This window comes from Bidens hawaiensis, unplaced genomic scaffold, assembly GCF_021521415.1.
Source record: "Bidens hawaiensis isolate Kalapana, Puna unplaced genomic scaffold, B.hawaiensis_p1.1 tig00002977_1, whole genome shotgun sequence".
In the NCBI taxonomy this organism is placed as follows: domain Eukaryota; kingdom Viridiplantae; phylum Streptophyta; class Magnoliopsida; order Asterales; family Asteraceae; genus Bidens; species Bidens hawaiensis.
The window spans coordinates 2,584,152-2,597,224 of NW_027491160.1; positions in this window are offsets into that span (position 1 = coordinate 2,584,152).

Here is a 13,073-nt window from a genome sequence, read left to right on the forward strand (position 1 = left end):
AGAACCGGTTATGACTGACTTGGTTTTGTATGCCAATTATCAGTTATGTTTGGATCCAGACACATGTGTGTTCGGTCTGAGTTGCTTTTATTATCTATATTGTATTATAACGGTTTTAGAGGTATAATCTCATGCAAAAAAATATCAGACTCTTTGTAATAGACAACCAATCCATTACAAGAGTAAAATCAGTTCAGACCATAAAAGGTTAACGTGTTCACCTTGTATTATCAGTTGGTAATATCAGAACTTTTTTTCTTAGTATGCTATCAACCTATATATCATAATAGGTATGCATAAGTACCTAGTTGGTACTACTCAGCAGACTTTAAGTCTGTTTCAGTTTCAGCAGACTCGAGGTCTGATCAGCAGACTTGAAGTCTGATTCAGTTCAGCAGACTCGAGGTCTGACCTAACCTTAGTATAGTTATAGTCGTTTATGAAAATACTTTGTATTTACATATGACGTTTGGAATAGCACGCTTTGGCTTAATAAGGAAATCACGTTGTCAAACTTCTCCAAGTAAGCAAACGGGTCCCGCGGTTGATTGGGATTTGTACGAATTGCTTTCCTTAGGCAAGAAGAATCTACTAATGATATCCCCCTTACAGTTACTACATGCTCGTCAAAATAATAGTTTTAATAACATTACTTCGCGTGGAAGTAACATCTTTAATTTGAAAAATATTACTTAGAAAACAGTTACAGTTTAACGACTATATCCTTAACTAAGTTCTAATAACTTTATAATGAAGTAACTAGTAACGTAACTTAACCTTAATCCTACCTTAGTCGGTTAAACGATAATAAAGACAAGAAAACATAAGCAACTCGACTTGTGCTTCGTTTATGAGATCAACAACTCGTTCAGCAGCGTAACAACACCCCGTTTCATAGCGAGAACAGCCCTCAACACCCCGGAACACCCTTGGCACAATTCCCTAGGTTATGTGTGTGAAAATGAGTGTGAAATGGGATGAATGGGGCTGAGCCCGTAGCTGCCCTATTTATAGCCGAAGTTGTGCATCTTCGCGATACGTGAAGATGCAGCCTATGGCGGTTCGCGATACGCGAAGTTGCATGACGGCGCCGCAAAATTAACCCCGTGCTGCCACATGTCGCCACGTCACTGGATAAGCTTTGAATCATGTGCCAGCAAGTTTGCGATACGCGAAGATGTTCAGCTTTGCATCTTCGCGATACACGAAGATGCATGAATTTCAGAATTTCCATTTTCAGTCCTTCTACTTCCAGATTTGGCATTTTTAGCTCTTTAACTTCTAAACTTGACATTATTGGCCCAAAACTTGATGGGGTATTTTCACGGTGTTACATCCTCCCCACCTTTAGAAAAATCTCGTCCTCGAGATTTATGTAAAGAGATGTGGATATTTTCGTTTCATTTCGGATTCAAGTTCCCAAGTAATTTCCGGACCTCATCGGGAATTCCATCTAATTTTTACCAATTTCAATCTTTTGCGCTTAAGGAACATGGTTTGACTATCCTCGATTTTTATTGGCTCTTCCACGAACTTAAGTTTTTCATTAACTTGCACGTCTTTCAAAGGCATAGCGAGTGTTTCATCAGCTAAACATTTTCGTAGATTTGATACGTGAAATACGTCGTGAATTCCTTGCATCTCGTCAGGTAATTCTAATCGATAGGCTATAGAACCTATTCTTTCAATAATCTTGAATGTTCTAACGAAACGTGGACTTAATTTTCCTTTCTTTCCAAAACAAACAACACTTTTCCAAGGTGATACTTTCAGCAACACTTTATCTCCTTCTTTGAATTCCAACGGTTTACGTTGTACATCAACATAACTCTTTTGTCTATCACGTGCTGCTTTCAGTCGTTCTCGGATTTGAATTACTTGATCAGTCATTTGTTGAACAATTTCCGGTCCTGACAATTGGTTATCACCGATTTCAGACCAACATACTAGCGTTCTACACTTCCGTCCGTATAATGCTTCATATGGTGCCATTTGTATGCTTGTGTGATAACTATTATTGTACGAAAATTCCATTAATACTAGGTGAGTATGCCAACTACCACCTAAGTCTATAATACAAGCACGAAGCATATCTTCCAATGTTTGAATTGTCCTTTCACTTTGTCCATCGGTTTGTGGGTGATAAGCAGTACTTAAATTCAATCGTCTACCCATCGCCTTTTGAAAGCTTTTCCAAAAGTTGGACGTAAAACAACTATCTCTATCAGAAATGATAGATAATGGTATGTCGTGCAATGACACAATATTCTCCACATACAATTGTGCCAACTTATCCATGCTAAACGTTTTTTTTATATATAAAATATAATAACAATATAGCATTCTAGCCCCTCCACTTTACTAAGAGTTGAACTTGCACGAAAAGCTAAGTAAGATACGTTTATGAGGGTGGAAAGGAGCTCTCGGGAGGATGCCGGGTCAAGCCCGGGAGGTGCACACAACACTACAAGGTTAAACCTTTTATCGGAAATTAATGGGTGTTACAAGTCTACCCCCTAAAAATGGGATTCGTCCCCGAATCCCACCACACCAGAACCAGCACGGATTGAGACAATTCAAAACATCACATTATACACAGAACGGGTATAAATAGCACCCCCTACTAATGGTATCGTACTACTTCCTAGCCAAACAATTACACACGAAAGCATTCGAGAGGGAGATGAATGGACAGTGCAATTTTAACAAATAAAACGTTTACAATGGGTTACCTGAAATGGTGTCCGTATCCTCCTTTTCCTCCTTCGTCGAGATACTAAAGGCACTCGTCTTAACCTTTGGTCCTTCTTCCATCTTCCCCCTCGAGGAAGTCCCCTGCTCGGCATCCCCCGCCCTATTGGTATGGAAATTTGACGCTAAATGTCCAGACCCCCTACATCAGAAACAAATCAAAGTCGGGCACTCATAGCTGGCGTGTCCAGTCTTCCCACAACGAAAACAGGGCATAGCCCCAGGCCTGCATTCCCCCCGATGCGGTTTCCCGCACTTCCTGCATCCATCGCTATACCCCTTAACCTTACGAATCCGACGTCTCCGTCCTCGCTTTCTTCCCAGCCGACACAGAATCATTGCCCCCATAATGTTTGCCATTGGAGTTAGAGATCGGTTTCCAATCTTTTCCAGTTTCAGTTGGGCTCACCATCTCTCTCTGTTCATACAATGTACCTGCTAGGGTAACCACCGAATGGAAAGAGCTCATGCCGGTGGTCACCACACCCCTAGGAACATCTACCGGAAGACCCTTCATGTACTTTTTGATTCTTTTATCTTCAGGCGGAACTAGATCGGGACATAAGCGAGCCATTTGGTTGAATTTTGTAGTATACTCTTGATGCGACATATCACCTGCTTCTAAAACTAAGAACTCCTGCTCCATCTTATCTAATTCATGCAGAGGGCAAAAATGATCGATAACCAACTGCTTCAACTCTTCCCAAGCCATCCTTCTAATAGAACGATTACCCATAGCCTGAGCTAGATTATCCCACCAACACAGCGCCTCAGAACGAAACGAGGCAGTAGCATAAGTCACCATGTCCTCCTCTTTGCACTTACTGACCCTTAATACTGCTTCCATCTCTCTAACCCACTGATGAGCTGCCAACGCATCTTTAGTACCATCGAAAAAGGGAGGGTCGCTGTAACATCCAACTTTTGTTAAATAGATAACAGAAAGTTTTGTTAATAGTGTGTGTCGATTAAATTAGTCATGTGTTAAGTGTTTGGGAGTAGGATTTCGGAATGGGTGGTGGGACCCGTGAAACCCCCTCTATATAAGCCCAACCACTTCTTCTTTTCCTTTCTTTTTCTCATCCAAACACACACACTCAAGAAACACACACATACACTCTCTCTAGCACTCGGATTTAAAATCCAAGCCAAAGAAGGGTGGAATCTCATGTTTAACATCGTCAAGCAACAAGAATCACGTCCAGATCCTCGAGTTGTCAAGATCTAAACTCGAATCCGCAAGCAAAAGGTGGGTTTTAGTTTAAAATGGTTAAGTTTTGTGATTAGAATCGGCATGCAAACAGTTATAATGATAGATCGGGTTGTGAAATGTAAGAAAAATATAAACTTGGTAAGTTATAACCTCTCGGGTGCACTTTGTGATAAAAAGGTGGTGTTTGGACTTTGAGAGATGGGTTCAGGATCAGGTGCACGGGGTCAGAATGTGTCAAAAGTTGAGAAAGAGTAAAAATCAGGTCATGAGGAAGAACCATGAAGTAAAATGGCTTAAAAATGGTAAAAGCGAAGAAAGGCAGGCATTTCGCTTCGCTCAGCCATGAGAAGCGAAACAGGCATTTCGCTTCGCTTAGCCATGCGAAGCGAAACGCTTCCATTTGAAGCGAAACAGTTTCATGCGAAGCGAAACGCTTTCATGCGAAGCGAAACGCTTCCATGCAAAGCGAAACAGTTTCAAGCGAAGCGAAAAGCTTCCATGCGAAGCGAAACAGTCCCATGCGAAGCGAGATTCTTCCATGCGAAATTTTATAAAATTCATTTTCTGATGCATTTTTGTTAAAGAACTGTTAATGAAAATAAAATTTTTCCGAGCTGACCTGGCAGCTCAACCCCAGCCAGGGGCGCTGCCCCTTGGACCCTGCTAGGGGCTGCCTCCCCTAGACCCCACTACCAGGGGTGCTGCCCCCGGACCCCTGTTAGTTGAGGGTGTCATTGACTTAGATATAAGAAGTAGTAGTAATGGATGTTTGACACTCGTAATGCGTTATACAGTTAGCCGTGCACAGCTAAAGAAGGGCATTACTATTAACGGCAAGAGAATCCGACTTCAGGTGAGTTTCTAGCCCCTTTATCCGTTATGTTTTTGGGGCTGTGTGCATACTCCTTTGTGATAGTTGTTAATACACTTAACTTAAATGGTAAGTGTATGATATGTGTATGTTATATGTACGACTAAGTATTGAATGTTATTATGGAATGTTTATACGAATGAATATGTACATATACGTTTATCCATGACCAGAAGATATGTAACGTATGCATGAATGAAAATGAATGTATGAACGAGTGACGCGACAGGTATGAGATAAAGGGACCAGACCCTAAAAATATCTGAGACAGAAGGGACCAGACCCTGATAATATCTGAGACAGAAGGGACCATACCCTAATAATATCTGAGACAGAAGGGACCAGACCCTAATAATATCTGTGATGGTAAAGATAGAATAGCCTATGGTAAATTACAAGGCTTTATGAAAGAAAGTAGGTAAGCGTGTGTGCATGTATATAAAGGTTGTATGAAAGAAGTAAGAGTAAATAAGGTATGAATACGTATCTTCGGATGCGTATAAGTAAGGATATGAATGTATTGTATGTTAAATGATTAACTAGAACTCACTCAGCGTAGCTGACTTTCAGTATGCACGCAGGCAAATAGATTGAGGCAGCTGGCTTGAGGAGAGACACATGGCATGGACGGAAGAGATTGGCATCTATGAAGAAGTGTCAAGACTGTTTTAATTAATTACTTTTGAAAAGACAATTTGTATGTTAAGACAATAATGAATGTTTTGTAATGTGACGTATGAAGTTTTAAATTATTCCGCGAAAGTTTTAATTAACTCTCATTTTAGGACTGTGTTTATGAGTAAATCCAACACCAAAGTAGGGTTACCGGGAACGGGGCCTTACAGTCGCACTTCTTGAAATCCCCATACGAACAACCTCTAGTAGGCACACTAAACGCACGAGCTTCTTCCTCCTCATCACTAGATACTACTACCTCGTCTTCAACCTGAGCCTCTTGACCCTTTCCTTGCTTATCCGCACCCTTACCATCCATCGACTCTTTTGCAACCTTAACGGCCTCAGCAACAATCTCAGGGATAACGCTATAAAGAACCTGGTAAACCTCATCTGCGACGGCCGCACGTATAGCAGGGGCGCCGATGCATTTGGATTCCCGCCGATAGTTTTCATCTACCAATAAGAGAAAGACATGTGTAAAGCACATTACCTAACCCGATAGTTTTGTTATTAAATCAATCTACCCCAATTCTTTTAGACTGAAAATCATCTCCACCAAAACCATGTTTTCTAATGAAATTTATCTAGCCCGTTAGATTTCAAAAAAAGTTAATTTTGTGTTTTTTAAATTCATCTTCTCAGATGAATTTCAAGTGAATTTAGTCATTTAACCTATAGTAATCTTCATCTTCTTCATCTTCATCTTCTGGCCATGAACATAAAACCCACTAGCCACCGGCACCACCACCATCACTCCACCGCCGGCAAAAACCCACCTCAAAAACCACCACCACTCCACCCGCCGACAAAAACCCACCGTCACCACTCCACCCATCGGTAAAAATCATCCTACGTGTAGCGCGAAGGAAACCACCCTCAACGCTTCGCGTAGCACGAACGAGTGCTGATCAGCAAATTCGTTTTTGATTCTCGTTAAATGTTAAGTCCTTCCTTAAACGACCCTAAATTACGAGAATTAAGGACCAGTACAACTAATATGTTATTATAACATGCAGATATTCATTTCTTGTTGATTACACTGAAATCGTGGAGTTAATTGACCCGATTTATTCATCAATGGGTTATTCATTTTTCTTAAACGGGTTTGATTACTAATTTAACAAGTTTTATCCCTGGTTACTTAACCAAAAACAACACCATAACCCTAAAACTACCGTACTTAGCCGTCACCCTCTTAAACTCACGAATTTCCTCTTCCCCATTATCGTATTCCTCAATATTAATCGAGTTCTTTCAAGACTAGTTGACTTTGGTGTTCAAGACATGTTTGACCACACATTTCTCATAATTCTAATCCTCATTTAGGTAAGTTGTCTTCTGCATTTTCATAGATTATTATCTCATAAATAAATCCCTCAATCAATTTCTCAGACTGAGGGAGTTTCGGTGGTCAATTTGATCCCGGCCCGTTAAGGGCATAATTGTCAAACATAATTGACTTATCTATTTCTCTATTTTCTGGTCGGAACTAACCTTCAGGCCAAAAACTTTTTTGTTCCACATTAAATTTTGAGTGTACTGGTCAGAACCCGACTCCCGACTCGGAGTTTGGATTCTAAACGGATACGTCTTTTTATTTATTTTTTATGAAACCGGGATGAAAGATAAATTTTTTTGGTTTTTTAACTTTTTTTATTTTCGTGTTTTTTTATATATATTTTTTATTTTTCTTAAAAAAAGTTTTTTGTTCAAAATGGTTCTCAAAGTTTTCAATTTCAAAATGGTTATATCTAACAAATATATTAAAGCAACACAATTTTGTCTACATATCCTTCACCTAAGTTGTCCGCGTAGACTTCCATGTAATCAACCTTCCATAAATCTAATTTCCACATATTCACAATAAAATTTTAATAAACAAAATCTAAAACCACGCGACCCGTTTTATTTCTATAACCCGATAACCTGATATCCAGTTGAAGCCATTTGTTATCATCCTCTCAACCCTTATGTGACATTCTTCCAATTCCGAAACCGAAACCCGGCCCATTTTGGATTTTTATTTCCGAGTTCATTTAACTTATAAAAGTTATAAAGGTTTGATATTTTATTATTATATTTTAGTTTTATGAAAGTTAAAGTACCAATTTTGTAAATTATAGTTTTAAATTCTAATAAAGTTGAAGGATTTTTGTGCAAAATTTAATAAACTTGGAGTAAACCTCCTATTACGTTGTCAACTCAACCAAGAAGTCCGGCCACATATCGGCGCTTTTCCGGCAAGTATTTAACACATAATTAAGACTTAAAACGGCTAATTGATGAGACCATCTGTAACACCCCGGCTTAAGCGGAAACGCCCGAGTGTAACGTACAGATTGCTCAAACACACATGGCACTATTAAGTGACCATAATAACATTAATTCATTTAATAAGCCAAGTAACACAAGTTCGAAAGTAACAATACAAGTTCAAACCAAAACATAACCATAACAATAGTTCTTTTATTGAAATACCCTAATTAATCTAAGTGTCTTCAATACTTCAACCTCTAATCATGGTACCTGTAACATATGTATAAAATATGGTCAGCTATAAATATAGCTGGTGAGTTTCCACAGTTTAAATACGTACATAAAAAACCATACAATTCATAGACATGTGATAAACGAGCAAATAAGTCCTTTCCAGTTGGTATAACCAACGTACTTGGATAATCGCGCAAGTAAGGTCCTTTCCAATTGGTAACAACCAACGTACTTGGATAATGAGGCCCTTTTCCACTCGATACAAAAGGACCGGAGTGCAAAGGGGGGCGTATGATCATACTTAATGAGGCTTCCCAATCGTGCAAGTAATATTCGTGCAAGTAATACAAGTAACACACAAGTCCGTAAACGAATTGTAGTTTTGGTAATAGAAGAAATAATACTTGAATTTTTATAAGGATACATGTGCTACCCCAAAACATTAAAACATTAAAAAGGGGTGGTGAAAAACTCACCTTATGAATAAGGAAATAAAAGAAGCTTGAAAACGTTGAAAAATGCAACAACCGAACACGTCACGAAAGCCGAAGCGTGTGATCAATAACTAAAACAGATAAAAATAAGACTCAATCGATAACCTTTATTGAATATTTCATGTTATTTTGTATTCTTCAATTATAATATTAACATTTAAGTTTTAAGGGAAACTTGGTTATTAATATGGTTTAAGTATTTTAATCAGCGAGAAAACGAAGTTTATATGTCCAAAAAGCTTGAACTACTGGTTATAAGTTATAATTATAATTATTACGTTGACTAAACGATTTATAGGAATTTAAAGCTTACCTTACGTTTATTAAACGATTTTTAGTTACGGTTTACGAAAACGAAAAACTCAGTTTTTAAGTGTGAAATGGTGAGGTATATTTTATAGTTAATTTACATAATTTTTATTTAATTTAAAAAGGTTTTTATAAATTTATTTTGATTTTTAATGATTAAAAAGGATTTATTAATTAGGTGAAAAATTAAATAAAAGGAATATGGCTGACCCGGGTTTCGAACCCGGGTCTTGAGGTTTACATGTGCAGTGTGTAACCAGTTGAGCTAGGGTGAACATTCGTTTATGCTTGGTTTCCCTTGTTTAAATATAATAACAGTTTCTAATAATTTTGGTTAAATAATAACATGTTATATAAAAAAAGGAAGGAAGGCATGCGTGACCCGGGTTTCGAACCCGGGTCTCTTGTTTGTTATCCTAACATGTTAACCAGTTGGTCTAAAGAGCAATTCAGATTATACTTGAAAAATATTATATATATATAATAATGAAAATTCATCTTCTTCCTTTATCAAGAATATAAACCCTAAATTTTACAATCGATTAATCTGTTCAAGGTTTGGGGAAATTAGTTTAGGGTTTTTAGTCATTGATGTTACGACAGTACAAAGCATATAACAATTACCTTAATATGTTTTGATTTGGCCGAAACCCAGTTGCCGGAAAAGAATTTATAAGAATGCCCAATTACACATTACTCAGTGTATTAGAGGGGGATTGAGAGGAATGAGCGAGTTGTAATGAAGCTTGGGTATCTATTTATACTATGGGGTGGAGCGTATACGCGATATTTGCATTAATGGTGAATCTGTGATTTCCGGCGACGATTACGGGGTGTTTTACGGCAAGGAATCACAATTAATTAGTCGGTTAATGCTTTAGGTCAACGGAGAAACACGTTTATATAAATATTTGGTTAAAAAAATAACTTTGGGTGGTGTTTGGGTCACCTCCGGCGCCGCTTCCGGCGGCCGGAGGGTGGCTGGAAAAACGGGGTGGGGGAGGAGGGCGGGTAGGGTTTTTTTAATATAAATTGAATTAAAAATGTTACACTATTAGTCCCTGGAGTTTAAAGAACCTTTAAATGATAATATAAATATCTTTTAAGTTAAATAAAGTTTTCAAGTTTACATTTTTAACCCTAAACTTTATAATTAAATTAAATAGTTTTCGGTTTTACGCGTTTAACCCGTATGGCTTGATTACTTAAGGCTCGGGAATTTATAAATACTTGAATGACAACGAACATCGAATAATGAATATTGAATGTCGAGAATCACTTTATTAAAATATTTAGTACATCGAAACGACCCAACGGGTCGGGTTTACAAATACGAAAACGAATCGAAAAACTGACGAATGTCACACCATTTGACTCGTAACTTCAAACCGAGCGTTTCGCCACCATGATTGAAATTCAATTAAGTGTTTTTAGCCTCCGATTAAAGGAGCGGAAATTGTGGGTTGACCAAACTGATTGTAATGTGGCTTTTAGCTCTGTATAAAATTGTAGAACCATCTCGTGATCCTTTCGCACTCGCATATCCTCTCAATTTCTTCTAAGCTTTCGTTCTGCGAACGAACTCAAGCTCTTCTAACTCCGGTACTCCGACCAAGCTAATCTTCTTCAATCCAATAAACACATGGGTAATTTAATTGTGATTCATGTTCGGTTTTATCTGCAGGTACAAAGCCGCTGTCAATTTAGATTGGCAGAGGTATTTACTTGATCAATTTGTGATTTATAGTTCTAGGGTTTATATGGATTTGGGGATAAAACTTAAGTTGTTTTTATAATTAATCAGAACCTATCCTTGAAAAAAATCTTATTGTAGTCCAGTTGGTTTGCGGGTTACGTACAAAGTTCCAAACCGATCCAAACTCAGGTTCGAGTCTCTTAAAAAGCAGTTTGTTGCTTTTTTTTACTTTTAACACATAATTATAATTATTATTTAACACTTTATTGTTATTATAAAACTAATTATCATCACTAAATAAATGTTAGATAAACTTACGAATCCAGTTTTGTTTGAAACTTCAAAAATTTGTTTATTTTTTTTCTTTATTCTAAACCATTCGTTTAGGTCTTAAAAAAAACTCATTATTATAATCATCGTTTAAATTAAGTGAAACGTTTATAAGCTGATTTCTGTTCATATAACTTAATATTGTTGTTGTGTAACTTTTAAGTGTCAAAATTATTTGAAACCGTTAATCACAAATTAACAGCATCGTTAGTTATTTATTGCTTCGTCATATTTTAAATAGTTACGAAGTTCTAAATTAATATAATTCGTAACCAGTCGTCTGTTTATATGTGACATTTGAGCCAAAACAAGGTACACCTCAGTACGTATTTACTGATAAAGCAAATAAACGTCTTTTGCGTAACAAACGAACGATTAACCGAAAGGGTCGGGTTATGACTCAGATATATCGGGGGGCCATTTATAAGTGATATACGATCTATGCAAGCTAAAATATTAGAAATATGGTCTTAGTTTGATAGCAAACAAGTTAAACGAAAACATGTCGTTTAACCACCCGCTATAGATTTAAACGCGAAAGATAGTTACAAACCAAGCATTGTATCATCCGTTAAGCCGAAAAAGACTTACCAAACACTTATTTGAAATGTTTTAAGCGATCCGTGAAAATATTTTTGATTTTTACAAACATATAGTATGTTTTTATAATTTTACACAAAACTAGCCGAAAAACACTCGTTTTCGCGCTGTTTGTCGCACCCGATAAGTTTTTTGCGCCAAAAACCGAACCCGAACTAAATTTGGACCGGGCTTTTCGTATTTGGGCTTGAGAAATCAGAAACTTGGGCCAAAATGGGCCCAAAAATGGGCCCATGGATTCCGGCCGCAGCCGCCACCCCACCCCCCTTCATTTCCTTTTCACATATAAACTAGATCCAAGCCATTTTTCCACATAATTTCTTGAAAACTCTGGATACAACTCTGCTCCAGCCAAAAACAGCAAGAAAACCTAAGGTAAGGAGCTTAAATAAGTAACTTTTTACTTGTTTAATACCATAAAAACATGTCTTGGTTACTAAAAATCATTCCTAACCGTGTAAAAATCCTAAAAATGGTCCTTAAACATTTTTTGATCATACACATGGTAAGAAACCTGTTTTGATAATTTTTTTGGCCATAAACACGGATTAAAGGGTTGAAACGACTTTTTACGGTTCAAAAGTTCGTTTTTGTGCACTAGCCGAAACCCTAACTTACGGGCTGTTATGTTGATGAAATATTGCTTGGTTTGTGATATAGGACTTTTACCTAGCTTGCTTAGAAGTACAAGAACCTGAAAACTTGATTAAAAGGTCGGAAACGAGCCAAACCCGCTAAGGTAATGCCGAAACACTCGCTTACGGGCTATTTAGGTTAATGTTGTGATGTGCATATTGTTAGGACTTGAAATTTTGCAGGGACATCAGGGATCATGTCAGTGAGTCCCTGTTTAAATTTGGTAATTTTTCGACCATCCGAGAATATTTGGCAAATTTATTACCAAATTGGGACGTTTATTTGGGAAAAATAGCTAAAATACTTCAAAAATTATGAATTTTTTCTGGAAACTCAGATTTGATGTATTTTGATCACATATGAATTTTGGAATCATTTGGAGAAGTTTAATGGTGTTTTGTTTATTTGCGTTCGTGTGAATTTTTATAGCCGAATTTGGGCCGAAAACAATATCGCACGAGCTTTTTACATTCTGGAATTGATACAGGTTGTTTTGGGGCATGAATTGAGTGTTCAGTAATTTTTGGTGAATTTTTGGAAATTGTTTGGGGTAAACGGACGATTTTCAGACGAAATATAGCTGATAAAATGAATTTTTATAAATTAATAAATCAGTAAATAAATTCCAAAAATATTTTTATAAAAATCTACATATTGTAATTGATAAGTAGTTAAATTTTCATAATTTAATGATTAACGATTAATTAATTATGCTAATCTAAATATTAAACAAATTCAGTTTTTATAAAAACCGGCAAGTTCGCGACTAGTGAACCTGCGGGAATATCAAAACACCAAGAGTGATCAAAAATTTTATTTTTGGGCTAATTAAGCAAAAATGAACTTTTCTATGAGAAACCTGGACAATCCGGGTGGATTGTGCGCGTTTCTTCTCAAATCAAACTGTATAAACGGAAACCGGCCCCGTGGCTAATCCGGGACCCCAGTATGTGATCTTTCTTTATAACTTAATCATTTTATTAACCAATACATTTACCCAAGCTT